This window comes from Chiloscyllium plagiosum, unplaced genomic scaffold (assembly GCF_037043375.1).
Source record: "Chiloscyllium plagiosum isolate Xiang-an unplaced genomic scaffold, Cpla_swu_hap1 HiC_scaffold_11, whole genome shotgun sequence".
In the NCBI taxonomy this organism is placed as follows: Eukaryota; Metazoa; Chordata; class Chondrichthyes; order Orectolobiformes; family Hemiscylliidae; genus Chiloscyllium; species Chiloscyllium plagiosum.
In genome coordinates, this window is record NW_028270149.1 from 42,947,455 (window position 1) to 42,962,618 (window position 15,164).

The 15,164-nt window shown below is 42.3% G+C and overlaps 1 long non-coding RNA gene across 1 annotated transcript in view; it reads left to right on the forward strand.

The window, feature by feature from the left end:
- The first annotated feature begins 585 nt into the window (after positions 1-585).
- The window catches only part of LOC148148787 (uncharacterized), a 71,888-nt gene continuing 57,309 nt past the window's right edge, over positions 586-15,164 (forward strand). The window contains exon 1 of the long non-coding RNA XR_015758577.1: positions 586-748. This is a non-coding gene — a long non-coding RNA (uncharacterized LOC148148787). The remainder of the gene's footprint in view (positions 749-15,164) is intronic.

Here is a 15,164-nt window from a genome sequence, read left to right on the forward strand (position 1 = left end):
TTATCTTAATAAAAGAGGGTATGCACTCAGACATCAGAAAACAAACATAGAAATCACCATTGCATGCAATATTTTTGATGATCGGATTAAAAAACCATGTCCTATCAATCATTGTTAAACTCACAAATGCTTCTACGTTTTGCCTGTTCCGATCTGTGATTGCTCACTCCTGTCATTTGATGTTTTGAAAAGGAATACTTAATTCCACAGTATCTGTCAGTTTTCATATTAATAATTATATACTCAGAGAGAAAGAAACACAAGTTAAGCTGCTTAGGTCTGTGTGACAAGGATGTGTGGTCAGCACTACTCAGAATCTGCTCATTTCATCATATAATCACATAGCTCAGCAGTCAGAGTGCCACTGATTCAGAGCAGAAAATAATGCTGGGGTGAGCTGAATCCTATTTGTCACAATTGGTGGAAGATAGGATAGCAACCTTCCCCTGAGGGAACTGGCCTTCCAGACAGCAGATTGAAAGCACTGATGCTTCCGAGATTGAGTGGGTTGGAGAACACTGAAGAACATTAGAAAATTAACAGGGTAAAACATGTTTTAAAGCTCCACAGCTGTTGTAGTGCAATGTCTACAGTGTCATCTGTTCAGAAACCTTATCCTGACAGAATCCTTCTCAGAGTCTGACTATAACATGGCTTCATTACCTTAAAGACACAAGGAAAACAGTTCTGCATCAAAGAGCAGAAACCTGCTGAGATTGCAGAGAACTTCGATAAAAGAATAAAGAGGGTAAGCAATACTGTTGCTCTCTTACAATTTTGAGATACAAAAACTGAAAATCATTGATATTTCTCAATACTCGCTCTGCATTAACATAAAAATATTTCTGGGAATTAAATGGAGTGAGTAGTGCCCATGTTGCACCATTAATATAAGATTTATTCTCATCAATGTTAAAAAGAGCTAGGTTTTTGGATTAACTTTTTTTGCTGAATCATTGGAGTAGTCATGGAATTAAAAATAGTAATGGTATATTGTTATTCAGTTATGCATAAATGGTGTATTCACATGGTGCTAAAGTAGTCTCTGGTGGTTGTGGGCATAGTCATGTAAAGACAAAGAAAGTAATATGTTATCATATTTTAAATTGAGTAGTGGATTTAGCACATGTCCTATGTTTAGAAATTGAGCGGAAGGTCTTTCAGGTGATATGTGTTTCAAGGCTGCATCTCTGAATGTCCACCAACACCCTTACCGCAAAGGTAGAAGTCAATGGCCATGCAATCCACCTTACTCTGAGTACAGTTATACCTCTCCAAATGGCTCTCTTTATAGAAACATGTACTATCAGCTACAATAATCTAATCAGCTGTTATTCTATATCCAAGGTCACAGAAAGTTAATATCCATTAACAAAAATGGCTATTAACTCTAGCTAGTTCTACTTCCATCTGTTGCTGCAAAGGCACCATATACATAGTCTTTAAATTACACAAGTCTCCTAATGGCATATACGTGCATTGTCACATAAAATCTGGTATCTGCTCATTCCTGGGCTAAGGTTCTTTGTCCAGGGGAGTTTTATTTTTGTTACAAGTGTTGTTGCCATGGTTACATTGTTGCAGATTCATTTTTGTTATGGGGGAACAATGAAACAATGAGCAGATCATTCACAATAGCTTTCACTTCCAGAATATCACTGAGCCACTCCTGCTGTCTGCACCAATACTCTTATGGAGCAATGAAAATGCTAAATTGACAATCACCTGTATCTCAAAAACATTGAGAGTACATTTAGAAAACTCCTCCTTTCATCCAGTTTCATCTATCAGTAATCATTTTTTGCATAGAGAATAATGAAAACTTTGCCTTGGCAAATTGTAACAAAATTTATACAATATTTGGTGTGAGATAGTGAAATCCCTTAAAAGTTTTACTGAGATCCTTTGGGTCTATATCTGCTCTTGGTTGGTTCCCTTCCTTGTTAGTTAATGCGTCTTATTTTTCAGGCTAGATTTTAGCACAGCTGGAAACATCCTCGGCAGATATTGCACTGGTCTGACACTCTCACCCACTTCAAGATGGTATTCATCAGGAAGACCTGTAAAACTTACTTTGTAAATGTCTAGGATCTCTTCAGTAGTCAATGACTTAGTGGACTACAAATCCCTGCAAACTTCCTCTGGGATGTTTAGGGTTACTCGACCAAGCTTTCTACTTGCTTTATGTTATGAGGTTTCATGAAATATTACTGTTTTAGAAATTGAATTCTAAATTGGACAGAACCATGATATAAATTTTAAGTTTGTTTTCTATTTCTATATTGCACGCATTTAGAGGAAACGGTGTAGCTTTATTTTCAGTTTTGAGTTATGTGAATAAAGTGAGTTTGTCTGATAAGTTGTTCACATGCATTTAAATAAAGTCTTTTTAAAAAAATCATGCTGGATTTGCATTATGAGGAGAAAATATAATAATTAGGCTATTTCTCCAAAATTTGGAAGTTTAAGGGATCAAAGTCTTCAGGATATGAACAGGAAAAGACTGCATAGGTAAGGGTAAACTATTTCCAATGATTGGAAATTTTAGAAGCAGGGGCATGGTCTGAGAATCAGGGCCATGTCATTCAGGAGAGATGTACTTCTACACACACAGGGTGATAAATGTTTGGAACTCTCTTCCACAAATAAGAGTTGATTCTGGATCAGTTGCTAATTTTAAATCTGAGATAGATAAATATTGATGAATGGCTTATGCCCTAAACGTCGATTCTCCTGCTCCTCGGATGCTGCCTGACCTGCTGTGCTTTGCCAGCAATACACTCTCGACAGAGATAAATATTTGTTAAGCAAAGGTATTAAGGGATATTGGCTAAAGGCAGATATATGGAGTTAGGCCACAATCAGCCATGATCTAATTAAATAGAAGATCAGGTTCAAGGGGTTGAATGGCTTACCCATGTTCTTTTATTAGCTCATTGCTTTAGAAAATAAGATTGGAGGAAATAAACAAAATTCAGCAAATAAGTATTTATTGGCCTATAAACTACTGCAAATCTCTCCTGGCACATTTAAGGTGATTACTCCAATGTTTAAACTTACACTAGTTCAGATAATTGGATTTTGCTAAATATCTGTCATTCATTGTGTTCTCAGCTTACTTTGTCATCTTGGCATGAGTATCATTTCATCATTTAGCTTTAACCTTACTTTTGAGAGTTTCATTTTTGGGTCCAATCTTGAATCACTTGAATCACAGGTCTGTGAAGCTTATGATATTGCATGAAGTACTCTTGCTTGTCTGAAACTTCCCATTCATTTGATATTTTTCTTCTGCAGACATTATTCCAAATGCCACAAGCTATTTAACATCTTCAAACCTGATAATGCAAACCTACTGCATGTTGTATAGTGATTCTTCAGAATAATAAGCTTTCTCCAGTAGACAACTGTATAAGCTTATTTTTCTTCAAACTGCTTAAATGTTGCATGCAAAATGATTTAGTTTTTTGCAGTAACAGCTTTGCTTTCTCCAAATTGGATATGATTTTGTATGATGTCCTGGATCTTTCTGCTGGATTTTCTGAAAATATTTCTTCATTTTTGCAATCTACTGTCCTCATTCAACTTGAGATGTCTATTTACATAATACAAAGCTTCATGTATTTTCTATATAAATTCGCTGTGGCTGATGATTGACAAACTTAGAGCTTCTGTACATGTCACTAGGTTTCTTGAGAGTAGCTTTCTGCTGTCTCATCAGATGTGATCTCAGGCCAGGATCTCTTATGCCTAAAAAACCCATCTCTGGTGACATCATCTTTCAGTTGTCCAGATGCACAGACTTTTACTGGATGTATCAATATGGTCACATATTGATAACCTCCTGCCTGCCCTGAGCCCTAATGGTGGATAAATATCATTCATAAGAACCGTAATATAGGTTTTCAAGAAAGCCTTCAGAAACTGCAAAAGCTCTTCTGTCTACCTTTTCTGCTCAGTGAACTCGAAGCTGCAATTTAGCTTGTAGTACTCTTTCCCCAACATGGATAGCAGGGTTGCTACTTTAAATTGCTCAGTCTTTTAAAAAAGGAAAATTCTGTCACTATTTCATTATTTTCCCATTGAATGTGGGAAGAAATCTACTTCTGATTCATATCTCTGTACATTTCCACTACACAAGGAGTAGAACATGGACAGTAATTTTAAGTCAGCCAGTAATTCAAAGCTTCCATATCCGCCACAGATTCACCTGCACCTCCACCCACATCATCTACTGCATCCGCTGCAGCCGGTGTGGCCTCCTCTATATTGGGGAGACAGGCCGCCTACTTGCGGAGCGATTCAGGGAGCACCTCTGGGCCACCCGGACGAACCAACCCAACCAACCTGTGGCACAGCATTTCAACTCCCCCTCCCACTCCACCGAGGATATGCAGGTCATTGGACTCATCCACCGCCAAACCACAACAACCCGACGGTCGGAGGAGGAGCGTCTTATCTTCCGACTGGGAACCCTCCAACCGCAGGGGATGAACTTGGACTTCACCAGTTTCTTCATCCCCCCTCCCCCCACCTTGTCTCAGCCGGATCCTTCCAGCCCGGCACCGCCTTCCTGACCTGCAGTCTTCTTCTTGACCTCTCCGCCTCCACCCTACTCCGACCTATCACCCTCACCTTGACCTCTTTCCACCTATCACATTTCCAACTCCCCTCCTCCAAGTCCCTCCTCCCTACCTTTTATCTTCTCCTGCTGAACACTCTCTGCTCATTCCTGAAGAAGGGCCTGTGCCCGAAACGTCGAATCTCCTGTTCCCTGGATGCTGCCTGACCTGCTGTGCTGTTCCAGCAATAAAGTTTCAACAGTAATTCAAAGCTGCATACTACATTTTATTTTACTTATTCCATCTTATTTCTGTCACTAACTGGATCTCTTTCAGATATGAATATCAACACAATTTCAGCTGCATTATGTTTCAACTGCTGCGTCGGAGTGGGGGTGGGGGGCGGAGAGGTCAGGAAGAAGATTGCAGGTTAGGAAGGTGGTGCTGAGTTCGAGGGTTGGGACTGAGACAAGGCGGGGGGAGGGGAAATGAGGAAACTGGAGAAATATGAGTTCATCTCTTGTGGTTGGAGGGTTCCTAGGCAGAAGATGAGGCGCTCTTCCTCCAGCCGTCATGTAGCCATGGTCTGGTGGAGTGGGAGGGGGAGTTGAAGTGTTGAGCCACGTGGTGGTTGGGTTGGTTGGTCCGGGTGTCCCAGAGGTGTTCTCTGAAATGCTCCACAAGTAGGCGGCCTGTCTCCCCAATATAGAGGAGGCCACATCGGATGCAGCAGATACAGTAAATGATGTGTGTGGAGGTGCAGGTGAAGTTGTGGTGGATATGGAAGGATCCCTTGGGGCCTTGGAGGGAAGTAAGAGGAGAGGTGTGGGCGCAAGTTTTGCATTTCTTGCGGTTGCAGGGGAAGGTGCCGTGAGTGGAGGTTGGGTTGGTGGGGGGTGTGGACCTGCCGAGGGAGCCACGGAGGGAGTGGTCTTTTCGGAATGCTGATAGGGGAGGGGAGGGAAATATATCCCTGGTGGTGGGGTCCGTTTGGAGGTGGCGGAAATGACGACAGATGATACGATATATATGGAGGTTGGTGGGGTGGTAGGTGAGGACCAGTGGGGTTCTGTCCTGGTGGCGGTTGGAGGGGCAGGGCTCAAGGGTGGAGGAGCGGTAAGTGGAGGAGATGTGGTGGAGAGCATCGTCGATCACGTCTGGGGGGAAATTGTGGTCTTCTTCAATTCCCCCTCCCACTCCACCAAGGACATGCAGATCCTTGGACTCCTCCATCGCCAGACCATAGCAACACGACGGCTGGAGGAAGAGCGCCTCATCTTCCGCCTAGGAACCCTCCAACCACAAGGGATGAACTCAGATTTCTCCAGTTTCCTCATTTCCCCTCCCCTTGCCTTGTCTCAGTCCCAACCCTCGAATTCAGCACCACCTTCCTAACCTGCAATCTTCTTCCTGACCTCTCCCCCCCCCCACCCCCACTCCGGCCTATCACCCTTACCTTTACCTCCTTCCACCTATCGCATTTCCAACGCCCCTCCCCAAGTCACTCCTCCCTGCCTTTTATCTTAGCCTGCTTGGCACACCATCCTCATTCCTGAAGAAGGGCTCATGCCCGAAACGTCGATTCTCCTGCTCCTTGGATGCTGCCTGACCTGCTGCATTTTTCCAGCAACACATTTTCAGCTCTTATCTCCATAACCCTTGATTCCACTACCCTTCAGAGCTCTATCCAACTCTTTCTTAAACGAATCCAGAGACTGGGCCTCCACTGCCCTCTGGGGCAGAGCATTCCACACACCCACCACTCTCCGGGTGAAGAAGTTTCTCCTCATCTCTGTCCTAAATGGCCTACCCCGTATTTTTAAGCTGTGTCCTCTGGTTCAGGACTTACTCATCAGCAGAAACACGTTTCCTGCCTCCAGAGTGTCCAATCCTTTAATAATCTTATAGACTCAATCAGATCCCCTCTCAGTCTTCTAAATTCAAGGGTATACAAGCCCAGTCGCTCCAATCTTTCAACATAAGATAATCCTGCCATTTTCCAGGAATTGACCTCGTGAACCTATGCTGCATTCCCTCAATAGCCAGAATGTCTTTCCTCAAATTTGGAGACCAGAGCTGCACACAATATTCCAGGTGTGATCTCACCAGGCCCTGTACAGCTGCAGAAGAACCTCTTTGCTTCTATACTCAATCCCTCTTGTTATGAAGGCCAGCATGCTATTAGCTTTCTTCACTGCCTGCTGTACCTGCATGCTTGCCTTTATTGACTGGTGTACAAGAACCAGTATTGTCCCTTGTATTGTATCTTTGTATTGTCCCTTTACCTAACTTGACTCCATTTAGGTAGTAATCTGCCTTCCTGTTCTTGCCACCAAAATGGATAACCGTACATTTATCCACATAAACCGCATCTGCCATGCATCTGTCCACTCACCTAACCTGTCCAGGTCACCCTGTAATCTCCTAACATCCTCCTCACATTTCACCCTGCCACAGCTTAGTATCATCAGCAAATTTGCTAATGTTACTGTTAATACCATCTTCTATATCGTTAATATATATTGTAAAAAGCTGCAGTCCCAGCACTGATCCCTGCGATACCCCACTGGTCACCGCCTGCCATTCCGAAAGGGAGCTGTTTATCACTACTCTATGTTTCCTGTCAGCCAACCAATTTTCAATCCAAGTCAGTACTTTGCCCCCAATACCATGCGCCCTAATTTTGCTCACTAACCTCCTATGTGGGACTTTATCAAAGGCTGTCTGAAAGTCCAGTTACACTACATCCACTGGATCTCCCTTGTCCATCTTCAGAGTTACATCCTCAAAAAATTCCAGAAGATTAGTCAAGCATGATTTCTCCTTCATAAATGCTGACTCTGACCTATCCTGTTACTGCTATCCAGATGTGTCGTAATTATATCCTTTATAATTGATTCCAGCATCTTTCCCACCACTGAGGTCAGACTAACTGGTCTATAATTTCCTGCTTTCTCTCTCACTCCTTTCTTAAAAAGTGGCACAACATTAACCACCCTCTAATCCACAGGAACTGATCCTGAATCTATCGAACTTTGGAAAATGATAACCAATGCATCCACGATTTCTCAACCACCTCCTTCAGTACCCTGGGATATAGACCATCAGGTCCCGGGGACTTATCAGTCTTCAGACCTAACAGTCTCTCCAACACCAATTCCTGGCAAATATAAGTTCCCTTCAGTTCAGGTCCTTCAGACACTGTTACCTCAGGGAGATTGCTTGTGTCTTCCCCAGTGAACGCAGATCTGAAGTACCAATTCAACTCTTCTGCCATTTCTTTGTTCCCCGTAATATATTCCCCTGTTTCTGTCTTCAAGGGCCCACCCTATATATTTACAGTAAAAGGGGAAGTCACATGACTGTGGCAAGTTAGCCAATGCACAAAGTACAATTATATTCCTCCATACAGTGCCTACAGTAAGTATTTATTTTGTTAAAGGTGGCTGTTTAAATTGTTGAAGTATTTCAGTTGAACAGTTGGGTGCTTTAAAATATTCCTTCACCATTTTAGTTAAAAATGTGGAAATTTGCTGGATTTTTCAAGGCTGAAGTCTTCTGTTGTAGCTAAGCTTTGTTTACTAGAGTAATCTTTGAATGCCAGAGGCACTAGTCTCTCACTTTATTCAAAGGTTCAATGGCTTAGGGCTATATTCTTAGAATTAGAAACTCAGTGGGCCCAATCATCCCTTTGATGCATAATCATAGTTTGGGGAGAAATGTATGATATTTTGTGCAACTTCAGGAAGAACTGCCAGCATCATTTCAAAAAGGCTGCATCATTATAAGTTTACTTTTGTATTTGGCTTCTTCAGTGCCCAACAATGAATATGATACAGATCCATCTGACACAAACCCAACTGGAAACTTTAAAGAGTCAATCTTAGGATGAATTTTGGACATGTTAGAAGTTGCAGTAAACTAAAAACAGAGTGATGCGGTGGATTCAAGGCAGGCATGGTTTGCATAATAATCCATCATCACATGTACAGTATACAGTGAGGGAGAGAAACTTTTCACAACAGTGAGAGGAGAAAAACTACTGTTGTAGTGAACAGATTGTGATTGGAGGTGGCTTAGGTCAGCAATAGGATCACCATAGCTGTGGATTCAATGTAAGTAGTGCTTTATTGGCGTAATTAAGTCAGGAATGTCATGTATTGTTGTTCATTTACCTCCATCCTGTTGTGCATATTACCCATTCCAGCCCCCTTGCCATTCTGTCTTGTCAAGACTACACCATAACATGACTCCTCATACTTATTTACCTTGCAAGCAAACCCTATGCCCTCCTGCTTAACACTTTTTCAAAACTTTGTCTACTCACGATTGCCAGTTACTCTGATTTTTCTGTAATTTGCTGCCTCTTCTTGATAATCACCCACAGAATTGGGTGAACATATGTCATTATAGTTATGGAAATGTTCTTTCTGCAATTGCAGGGAGAGCCAGCAGGCAGTATGTGGTCCTGCACAGATTGCTGAGTTGACAGCTGCACAGGGAAAGCAATGGAGATTAATGGATTTCTGGTGTCCATGGACATCAAAGATGGAAGGGACTGAGACCTTGCAGCTGCCTGTTGACAGTATTAAATATCAGTGGCATACAGTTTATAGAATATTTAGTCATGTGGACCTGATTGCAACAGCATGATAAGTATGATCTTTTTATAATGATAAGTTGAATACCCTTCCTTTGCCAGTACTTCTATTTTACCTCGACTAAGAATATTGTACATGCAACAATTGTGTGCAGATCTCGTGGATAGTGACTCTTAGCAAATCTAATTTCTCTGAATATGAACCCACAGAATTCACATTTACTATGCACCAAGTCAGATATTCATGCATCAATAGATATGGTTAGTCAGTTGGCCTTTACTTGCCCCTGTATGATTCACATGTGAGATGGAGCAGACTTTAGCAAAGAACCTTTTGAGCAATCTTGCCTTTCAAAGTTTGTTCAGCTGGACACAGATGCTGCACCTTGAGGGCCATCAATGAAAAACATCATCATTGAGAAGAACATAAAGTCTGAGAGGTACAGCCAGGTTTTCTTTAATGCACATTGTTCACAATGACAATGACAATAAAGAAGTCCAACTCAAGTATATTACAGGGCATTATGGAAGATGAATTTTTCCATGAATGGAAGGAACCAATCCATGCAGCATCAATCACAGCAATTCAGTGAGTCCACGAGAATTTGACCATTCTCATGCATACTCTGAATATCAATATTTCTAATATATTCAACTGAATGATTGACATCTCATCTGTAATCCAATGAAGCATCATTGATCTGCTTCAAGCAGATCTCCACAGAGTGGTGGCAGTGAAGGATCATTGGCGAGAAGAAAATGTTGACGAAAGTGGGCTTGGAAGTGACATTTCAACTCTCACCTGTTACCTGTCTATCATCCATTACCTGACCATTGAATCTTTCTCCTAAGGGATGAGTCAGTCCCCGCATTAGACCAATTCATGATTCTTCATGGGTCCAGCACTCAGAAGTTAACAGCCAAAAATATGTCCACTATTGTAGCTGAGTTATGAACAGTTTGCCTCTTGTTGTTCCGAAGCCACAGAGGTTGGACTATGTAAGAGTGCAAGGAAAAGGAAAAAATGTTCACTCAGGTTTAGATCTGGGAGTTGATGCAAATGTTGTTAGTTGAGTTTCCTTTGTTTAGATGAATCAAGGAAAATGTACTTCCTTGTGTGTATCACTTTATTCATTTTAAATATTCGTGGTGGCCAAATAGTATCTCACCTTTTCAATTGTTCATTGATGAATGGGCAATCATGAATTTAGACATCAATGTGGACATGTGCAGTGGAATGATGGTTAATTGCAGGGCTTCTTCATATCAATGGAATTGTGAAATGAATGGCCACATTTTATGTGGATACTACATGACCAATTAATTTAGATGTTAAATGATTAACTTCAACAAAACTTCCCCATTCATTATTTCCTGTTACCTCAATCAGGGATAATCATATTACCCTTTTTCTGATTCATATGAAAATAAACCAATCACACTTGTGTATTCTCTTAGTGCCTTCTCTCTGGTCTCTTTGTCATTCTTCACTTTGACATTCTTCGTCTTCTTACGAGGTCCTTTCCTAGTGGCTGCAGCTAGGCTGATTGAATATTGCTAACCTTTAATTGAGGAGAATCAAGATGACTGTTTTGAGCAGCTTGTAGTTATAAAGGTGTGTTACCTTTTGGACAGACTAAATATGTGCATCACATGGAAAGTCAACTAAAAGCAGTTTATTCTGTGACGTACGAATGCCATACAGTCCTCCAACCATAATGAATATGTTACATAATGTTCAAAATTCCACATAATTTATATACATCTCCTGCCTTCCATTCACTTTCAAATCCAATGGAACTACTGATTTCCATTTTATTAGAAAATACCTCATGTCTTGAGTCAAATATGCAGAACTTGGGAAAGAACCTTGACCAAAGAATGAGGAGACATTTTCTCTAACAAGAATTGATTTTTCCATGACCTCCATTTCAATGTTCCCCTTCATCAGTCATATCTGTCTGACTCTAAATCAGATGTAACTGGTTTACACAAAACTTGCATGGATTCACTACTGGTATTTTTCTCATATCCCAACTACCCAATTCATTACACTCATTTTATTCTTGCTAACATCCTTCTTCTTCATGAATCTCTGAAGGTCTAAACATCACCTTTTCATGTCTGAGTATTTTGATTAAATATGTGCAAGGACCTCATTACTTTCATGTTCTCCCTAGTAGACATATGACTATACTTTTATAACTGGTTTTGATTACATTCTTTTAACGTAACCTTTCAAGTTCAGAGTGCTTTCTCTTACTCTCCCCCATCATGACTCTTTCTGACTGGATCATTTTTCCTCCCCGATTCTTTTAAATATGGCTTTCGCACAGAGCAATTTCTTTTGTTGTTGCCCTCTCAGAAACAATTCAGTTTGTATTCTGCCTGTAATAATAGAAAGGAGTTATAATAAACAAACAAAAAATGCTAAATTGTGATTCAAAGACATCTGACATTTCTTCCAGCTTGCATGTAATATTTGTATAACAGGAGCGCGCTTATCAATTTGTACTGTGAACTTCGCTGCTCAATTTGAAGCAGGCTCATTCAACAGACTCTTGTGTGTTTTGTCTAATATATTCTCACTTAATTTGAAAACTCTTCTGGAAAAATTGAGGTCCACCTAACCTGCACACCTTTGAACTGTGGCAGGAAATGGGAACACTCAGAGGAGAACCACACAGATATGGGGGAATGTGCAAAATCCACAGACAGTCACCCATTATTTTATTGCTCCACTATTCAGTGAGATCATGGCTGATCTAATAATCCTCAACTACATGGTCCTTGTCAATAACCCTTTATTCCCTTAAAATGATTCAAAATCTGCCTCTTTCATCTCTGAATGTACTCATCAATCCAACCTCTACAGCTCTTTGCAATAAATAACGCCACAGATACACTCGCCTTAGAGAAGAAATTCCTCCTCATTGTGGATAGGTTCTTGACTTTGGCAAGTTATCAGATGAATTACATCTGTGTACCGATTTACGCTGCTTTATAATCCTCACACCATCTTACAGTACCTTTTTGTGCTTTTGGCATTACCACTGTTGGAGAAGTTCAATTACTTTGTTCAACCTTTGCGATAGCGTTCTCTGTCTCAAGTTATTTCAATTTTGTGCTATTTCTTCTGTTAGCAAATAGGGCATTGGATGAGGTCTGCAGAAAACTGGTCTGGTGTTCTTCTGAATATATATACTGACCTTATTTTCTTGAATCAGTTTCACTAACTATTCAAGGATACATGGCAACTCGATAATCTTGTGTCTTGAGTTTGACTTGCAGGTCATTTGTAATGACTGCCATTTCCTTCTACTGGTGTTTCATTTTCATTCTCTCAACATCCCTTGGCAAGATGGCCCTTCTTGCAGATGGAGCACTCACTATTCATAGTGTTGTCCTATGCATCAGTAACAGGAGTTTGTAACTGCCTTTGTTGTGGCTTTCGGCTCATTTAGCTGCAGCGTATTTACTTCACAGATGACTGACAGTTCTTAACTGTGACTTCTCTCAAGTTTATTCCACCAAATCCAAGGACAAAATTGTTTAGCAAGCTATGTTAGACAATAGACAATAGACAATAGGTGCAGGAGTAGGCCATTCAGCCCTTCGAGCCTGCATCGCCATTCAATATGATCATGGCTGATCATTCCTAATCAGTATCCTGTTCCTGCCTTATCTCCATAACCCTTGATTCCACTATCTTTGAGAGCTCTATCCAACTCTTTCTTAAATGAATCCAGAGACTGGGCCTCCACTGCCCTCTGGGGCAGAGCATTCCACACAGCCACCACTCTCTGGGTGAAGAAGTTTCTCCTCATCTCTGTCCTAAATGGTCTACCCCGTATTTTTAAGCTGTAATTGTTGAAGATTAACTTCAACAATGTCAGCAATTACTGCAATTCCCTCACTTTTAAAACCACATATGAATCTGTCCTGCAGTGCTCTCTCTTAAAATTGTTCAAAATTATATTGAATGGACAGCTTTTTGAAAGTCTAGATAAACTCTCTAATATCCGCAGTATGTAGCTGAACCATGTACCAAACCAATAGCTTTCTGCAATGATCAAGCTTGTTGTCAAACAGTGGAGCGTCTTTTGTTTCAGCTGGGGAGCAAATTCTTGAGTGTTTTATATATTTATGGGTCTGCTTCTGTCTAGAATATAGCCCTTTGTCTTAACCCCACCAACTTATTAACATCCAATTCTCAGAAATATCCAAGATATTATCTAAAGCAAAAACCTTCTTGAGCTGCTCCACTGAAAGACTCTTGATTGTGCTCTCCTGGTCTCAAATAATACTTGTTGATGCAACAATCTTCAAAGATTAGTTCACTCTCATGTATTAACAGCCTTTTCACAAGGATCAATCTGTGCAGCCAGGCTCTCGCGTAATAACATGAGAGAATCCACTCAAAGCTATAATCATGTTAATCATGTACCAGCACAAAGTTGATATGCTGGCATCTCTCAACTGAACAGTTCACAGATTATGATCTCCAAACCCAAGAATCAAGCCGAGTCAATTGTTTTGACCACTTACCATCTCTATGGAGGGAGTTATAATTGGAAGTTGGCAAGTTAGTCTGTCGCTGAAAATGTGTTGCTGGAAAAGCACAGCAGGTCAGGCAGCATCCAAGGAACAGGAGAATCGACGTTTCGGGCATAAGCCCTTCTTCAGGAATGAGGAAAGTGTGTCCAGCAGGCTAAGATAAAAGGTAGGGAGGAGGGACTTGGGGGAGGGGCGTTGGAATTGCGATAGGTGGAGGGAGGTCAAGGTGAGGGTGATAGGCCGGAGTGGGGTGGGGGCGGAGAGGTCAGGAAGAAGATTGCAGGTTAGGAAGGCGGCGCTGAGTTCGAGGGATTTGACTGAGACAAGGTGGGGGGAGGGGAAATGACGAAACTGGAGAAATCTGAGTTCATCCCTTGTGGTTGGAGGGTTCCCAGGCAGTAGATGAGGCGCTCTTCCTCCAACCGTCGTGTTGCCATGGTCTGGCGATGGAGGAGTCCAAGGACGTGCATGTCCTTGGTGGAGTGGGAGGGGGAGTTAAAGTGTTGGGCTACGGGGTGGTTGGGTTGGTTGGTCCGGGTGTCCCAGAGATGTTCTCTGAAACGTTCCGCAAGTAGGCGGCCTGTCTCCCCAATATAGAGGAGGCCACATCGGGTGCAGCGGATGCAATAGATGATGTGTGTGGAGGTGCAGGTGAATTTGTGGCGGATATGGAAGTGTCCCTTGGGGCCTTGGAGGGAAGTAAGGGGGGAGGTGTGGGCGCAAGTTTTGTATTTCTTGCGGTTGCAGGGGAAGGTGCCAGGAGTGGAGGTTGGGTTGGTGGGGGAGTCACAGAGGGAGTGGTCTTTTTGGAAAGCTGATAGGGGAGGGGAGGGAAATATATCCCTGGTGGTGAGGTCCGTTTGGAGGTGGCGGAAATGACGGCGGATGATACGTTGTACATGGAGTTTGGTGGGGTGGTAGGTGAGGACCAGTGGGGTTCTGTCCTGGTGGCAGTTGGAGGGGCGGGGCTCAAGGGCGGAGGAGCGGGAAGTGGAAGAGATGCGGTGAAGGGCATCGTCGACTATGTCTGGCGGGAAATTGCGGTCCTTGAAGAAGGAGGCCATCTGGGTTGTACAGTTTTGGAACTGCTCCTCCTGGGAGCAGATGCGGCGGAGACAAAGGAATTGGGAATATGGGATGGCATTTTTACAGGGGGCAGGGTGGGAGGAGGTGTAGTCTAGGTAGCTGTGGGAGTTGGTCGGTTTATAGTAAATGTCCGTGTTGATTCGGTCACCCGAGATAGAAATGGAAAGGTCTAGGAAGGGGAGGGAGGAGTCTGAAACGGTCCAGGTGAATTTGAGGTCGGGTGGAAGGTGTTGGTAAAGTGGATGAACGAGGGAGCACGAGGCAGCGCTGATACAGGCATCGATGTAGCGGAGGAAAAGGTGGGGGGTGGTGCCAGTGTAGCTGCGGAAGATGGACTGTTCCACATATCCTACGAAGAG